Source organism: Amblyomma maculatum, chromosome 10, assembly GCF_055883805.1.
Source record: "Amblyomma maculatum isolate TAMU_Amacu chromosome 10, ASM5588380v1, whole genome shotgun sequence".
Classification (NCBI taxonomy): Eukaryota; Metazoa; Arthropoda; class Arachnida; order Ixodida; family Ixodidae; genus Amblyomma; species Amblyomma maculatum.
The window spans coordinates 144382601-144388910 of NC_139353.1; the positions used below are offsets into that span (position 1 = coordinate 144382601).

General features: G+C 44.7%; 1 protein-coding gene across 1 annotated transcript in view; it reads right to left on the bottom strand.

Annotated features, from left to right (window-relative positions):
• Positions 1–6310, bottom strand: part of LOC146177626 (uncharacterized) — an 83975-nt gene that overhangs the window by 32093 nt on the left and 45572 nt on the right. The window lies entirely within an intron of this gene.

Consider the following 6310-nt stretch of genomic DNA (forward strand, 5'->3'; position numbering starts at 1 on the left):
AATAACCTCCCTTGGACCAAGCATACCGACTATGTTTTAGCAAATGCACTCCGAAAGCTTTGTTTTTCTTACGACGTTCGCTGAAGTTAGCGACCTCTGGCACACGCGTCCTTGCCTACAACACCGTTATGAGACCAATCATAGAATGTGCAGTAGTTATCTGGGACCATTTTACAAAGGTAAACATAAATAAACTGGAAAGAATTCAAAACAAAGCAGTAAGGTTTATATACAACACTTACGGGCGAGCATCAGCCTGTGACATCCGCAAAAAAAGTGGCTTACCCTCTATTCTTAACAGAAATCGCACATGTCGATTAAAGTTTTTCTTTCAGTTAATTAATAATCATTTAAACGTTAACATTTCCAATATCCTTACTTATTCCTGGGGATATCAAACCAGAAATCGCCATTCTCTTTCTATAACACCATTACATTCGCGAGTTGTTTTAAATATTCTTTTTTTCCAAGGCCCATCACTGATTGGAATAACCTCACGGTCGATGTTGACAGGCAGACATCATTGCATTTGTTTGAAGAATGCTTGAAATGATTGTCGTTGGTGATCTTGCCGCGGTATATATTTTTTTTTTTGCCCTTTTGTGTGCAATTCTGTTTTGTTTGTATGTGTGTGTATTTTTATATTTTAACACGATGTTTCCCACCTGTTATGATAATGTGTACAAGATCGCAGTATCCATAAATAATAAAATGAATACCAGCAGTATCGCCGACAGTGGCTTAACTCCCGTACAAGATTTGCGGCTGACAATGATGATCCACATAGAAGAACACTGACCGGAATGAGTGCAGAGCAACACCAAGGCGACAAGAGCACAGAACGGCGCTGAACCGAAATGAATCACCGGCCTCCGACCACAGCCTGACACCACCATCTCGGCGCTCACGACACTCCCCTTCTCCCCGACAACGGTCGTCACCTCCGGGAAACTAGTCAGTGCGGCGGATGAAGGTGAGGTCGCAAATTATTCTAGCTTACCTATGCCCAGAAATGCGGCGCAACGAACACAATCAAGCTGTTATTCTAACTTACCTTTGCCTCTGCCCGTTTCGATGTTCAAGACCCGAATTGAAGTGTTTGTGGACGGTGGACGTGCTATGGAGTTGTTAGACACGGGTGCAACCATTTCTGTTTGAGCCTCGCTTTTAAAGACTGCCTTGGTCATAAAGTTATGTTTGATTGGGATAGAGCGGCGACACTGTGGGGTGTTGATGGCGAACCGCTTAACCCACGTAGAGTCTGTTTCGTGAATCTTGTAATCGTCGGCCGCACATTCCGAACTGAGGAAGTGTACGAAGAGTTTCTCTAATGTACACTTCCTCAGTTCGGAATGTGTGGTCGACGATTACAAGATTCACGAAACCGAACACTATGCAAACTTAGAACATTGCATGTTTTCATGCCCTGTTGCAATTGAGTCACCTCATTTTCCACACCCTCCTCACCCAACGTGGCGGGCTTGGTTAGCATCCGACCAGCTGAAAGATCAGCTGGCCTTGGTGACCCTGGCCCAGGACATTCTTGACGCGTTGTAATGCTGCACTTCCGCGGAGTGCACTTCGCAGCTTGAAAGAGACTTTACGCTACGCAGTGCTAAACGGGAAAGCGAAGTGCACTCGCATAAGCATTCGTTGGTATGAAACTAGCAACTGAAAAACATGTTTTAAAAAAGAAATTGGAACCTCCAAGCGCGAAGTTTAGGGAACTGCTTTTTAAAGTAGTAAAACATTTAAAAATGCTTAAAATTTGACACCGGGCCATGATTCATAGACCCCTTATCAACGAACACCATGAACAATAACAACCGCCCCCTAACTGAGAATGGCGTAGCCGCAGTGGCGCACCACTCATAATGTGGAAGTTGTGTACGTGGTTACATCATGTTTTTGTTATTTGTTATTTTGCCCGCCGCTATTATAAAACATTTCATCAAATGAAAATTTGTACAAAACACGTAAAATCAACTTCTATACATATCGTATTACATAATACATTTGTGACGAAGAAATTTCTTCTTTGTGGACGACTAACTCCTCTAATGAACCTGTCCTATTATCACGTGGCCTAAAACTTGCCAACTTTGACGAAGACGCTTTTGGATCAGTGGCAGTGCTCAGCACAGACAATTCTTAGCATACCGCATGCTCAAAAGTAGATAAAACAAAATTTCTTGCCATGAATAACAAATCCCTGCCAACAAGTTGCCGTCACAGTTTAGTGGAAGTTCTGCCGAAACATACCGCGGTTTTCGATTTCTCTCGGGACTCACCACCACGGATTCCTATTTCCCATACTCAGCACCGAATCAATACTGGACTGCTTATCCAATCCGTCAGAGGCCTTATCGTGTATCCCCATCAGAGCGCCAAACAATCGAAGAACACGTTCGTGATATGCTGCGTAAGGTTATCATTCAGGAATCGTCTAGTCCTTGGGCTGCCCCTGTGATACTCGTCAAAAAGAAAGATGGCAGATGGCGGTTTTGTGTTGATTATCGACGGCTGAATACTGTTACCAAGAAAGACGTGTATCCTCTGCCACGTATTGATGACGCCATTGATTGCTTACATTCCGTCTACTATTTTTCCTCAGTTGATCTGCGATGAGGCTATTGGCAGATTCCCGTGCACCCGAAAGATAAAGAAAAGACGGCGTTCATCACCCAGATGGATTGTATGAATTTATTGTGATGCCGTTTGGATTATGTAACGCTCAAGCCACCTTCGAAAGATTCATCGATACAGTTTTGCGCGGACTGAAGTGGCACATTTTTATGCGTTATTTGGATATTCGGAACTACCTTTCGGGAATACAACAGTCGATTAGAAATTGTCTTGAAGTATATTGAGAAAGCTGGCCTGGTACTCAAGTCCAAGAAATGTCGTTTTGAAGAACTCATAGACAAGGGTGCGGTCAGGCCTGATCCGAAAAGCTTTGAAGCTGTTACTTGTTTTAAACTGCCGAAATTGTTAAAACAGCTCGGGAGCTTTGGGGGAGTTTGCTCCTATTTCCGGCGTTTTGTTCCGAAGTTTGCCGACCCTCTTCCTCTTCTGCTTCTTCCGTATACACCTCATCTTCCTCCAAAACAGGACCACGGATAGTGCGTATATATATATATATATATATATATATATATATATATATATATATATATATATATATATATATATATATATATATATATATATATATATATATACGCACTATCCGTGGTCCTGTTTTGGAGGAAGATGAGGTGTTCTAAAATACAAAATTCTGTTTTCTCACTTTCAACTTGAATCTGTGAGAAAATTGAACAATGCTCGCTTACAAATTAAAAGGACAGGCACGGATAGTGCGTATATATATATATATATATATATATATATATATATATATATATATTGGCGTGCGGCTTGCTTCGCGACAACACGCTTTCCTAATCGGATTTGAACGCCTTTTTGCAGGGCATTGCGGCATTGCTTCAATGTGATGACCGATTTATTAGCGACTCCAAACCTCAGTGGTCCTGTTGACTTCCTCGTTCTTTTTTTTTTTTTTTAGTATTATCATGCTGACTGTGGCCTTTGGATGTTTTTAACTGCATTACAGTCTGAACCATAAGTCAATGTTTACACAGCAAGCTTCGAGAATTACATTTTTATGGAGTGGAGCTGAAACATGTACAGTGGAGATGAAACATGTTCCTTAAACATGTGCCAACTAGCTTAACTCTTCATTTTATGGAGCTGAAAACTGCGCGAGGTTTATGCGAAGCTATTGCGCTACAGAATTCCGCGTCTCTATATTTATGCCGTCTTGTTCCACTCCGTCGAATGTGTGCATCATGCGGGGACGTTGAATCCTTATAATAGATAATTACGTCTTTCCCTACAGACGACTTGCGAACCAGAGACAAGTATTTGTATAGCCTCCTCGCTCGGTCTGGGCTGCCTTTTGCGATTCTCGACTTCCTCTCGTACAACCTCGAAGGGCGTGCCAAAGCCGGAATGTGAGTTTGTCTTATATTGTTGTAGATACGATATTTTTACATTAGCGGTTATTTTTACTCTGTTTTACTGTGCAAAGCTTTTTTATCTTCCTTTTTCTCGATTTCTATTCCTTACACGTTTTTCCAAATTCTTAATTCAGCTTCCTCGTAAAGGCTGACTAGCAAGAGTACTAAACCAGGGTTTCTTTACCGCCAGCCGACCTTTTCACCTCTCCTTTCATTAGGTTGATTTCTGTTTCTCTCCCCTTTCCTGTCTCTCAATCCCGTACGATAATAAGTTAGGGCGAAGTTTTTGTCTGCTTAGATATTCACCAAGCCCTGACCAATCTCCCACTGTAAATGTGTGCCTTTCCTCCACAGACAACAAAAACAACCGCGTCCTTGCGTATGCCTTCTGCTTGCGACTTGGGAAGGTTTCTGTTTGGCGATCGCAAAGCATTGCAACCCGACTCTCTGAAGGCGACGACAGAAGCTTCTTTTACCTTTCCGCGCAAAGCAAAGAAAAAGATCAGAACAGATAACAAGCACTGGCGAACTACAGCGACTCCTCCCCGACGACGACGGGGCGCCATCTTCGCGCCTTCTTCCCAGTCAACAGGTCTTCCGCTCCGGCGTTCCAGGAAAGCGAACCGCCCATGCCCGCCCTACGCGGTGGGCCCTCGCTGGCTGCTGCGAAGAGTTGGTGCCGAACAATGGCGTCTTTTCACGCCAAGGGGTTGCTTGTCTCGCGTAACTGTTTGTCTCCCTCGTGCCGCCGTTCCTTTTTTCCCCCTTCCGCTCGGTGGGTCAGGTCGCGCATCGCCCACAGCGTGCAGTCTGGCACGTGGATCTTGTGCTTGTGTTCTTTCAATGCCCGACTGAAGAAAAAAAGAAAGCTTGCTACTTGTGGGAGGTCTGCCCTGCGACTGAGACGGATGACTCTTGAAGGACGCTTGCCTGAACGACTGTACACTGAGCGCATTCCATTTTCGAATACTTTGTCGCCGATTGACCGCAGGCGCCCGCCGTGCAGCTGACAGGCATAGAGACAGTTATCTTCCTACGCCGTGACAGTCCTTTGGCGACACGGTGTCGCTGCGGTCTCTGGCGACCTTTCTTCGGCGCAGCGATGGAACTCGCTCACTGGGACGCATTCAGGAAGCAAAGAAAACGGAGTTCACAAGACATCGATTTACGCTGAACTCCTGCTGGCTGCGCGACAGGAAACGACGCTGGATAAATGGGCGAACTTCACCGGCGTCAGCCGCTTAGTTCAACTCTCTTAAGGTACAGACAGATGCGAAAGAACCCTGTGCCTGACACCGTGCTTGCCGTTCTTTTTTTTTTTTTTTCTCATCCGCTGCACCACCCACGACACTGAGTTACTATTTAGCTGCTGGCCAATGAAAGAAAGCTCGTCGCTGGTCACGTGGCTTGCTGCTGTGGTCTTACATTCACGACACTGCGATGAAAAGGGGCCTCACTCACTCTCAGCACCTTTCGCGAAGTTTACGCTACCCTGTGCGACCTGCATTCGTACCAAGGCCCCGAAGAGCGTGTCGAAACGCCTCCCAATAACAGATCGTTGAGAAGACTTCGATAAACCCATCATCTCCCCTTGGTTTTCGGATTTTGAAACAAGGCGAGTCCTTTCATTGTTGACTATTTGTCGAATGGTGATTAGAATTGGTGTTTACTTTAGATCGCTTAATTTAATATAAAGTGACGTTCGGAGCATGTGCATGTCATATAGAGTCAATGATCTGTTGGATAGACTCTCGCGCTCTTTGGACGGCTGAATTGCGTGCGGGAAATGGGAAATCAACGTCTGCGCGACATTCACAAGTGAGCAGCAAGGACTGATCATAAGCGAAAACTGTTGGATTACTGCGTGTTAGTACAATAGAAGTAAAATCTCCTCTTTCTCCTCTTTAAACAGAGGAGTTTGGGGCACGCAGGCCCTGGCCCCACGCACGAAGGACTCGTGCAGCTTTTCAGCTCAAGCACATGTCTGCTCACAGCAGCTTTGTGCTGCGCAGAGCGGGTGTAAAAGAAGGCGCTCTCAGTTGATACATAAACAGCTCGAAAGGGAGAATATATTTGTATACTTACACCACTGGGCCAATGTTTCTCGGAGCTTTGTATGCAACAATTCGGAAAGTCACATTTGAGGAAACGTATGGGTAATGCAGCATTTGACGAACACCGCTTTCATATTTTTCATTGTGAGGAAAACATTTGTAAGGAAACTTCACCATCAGTATAGCCACGAGTCATACCAGCACGTAAGAGTACTGTGTGAGTTTTGAAAGAATCGT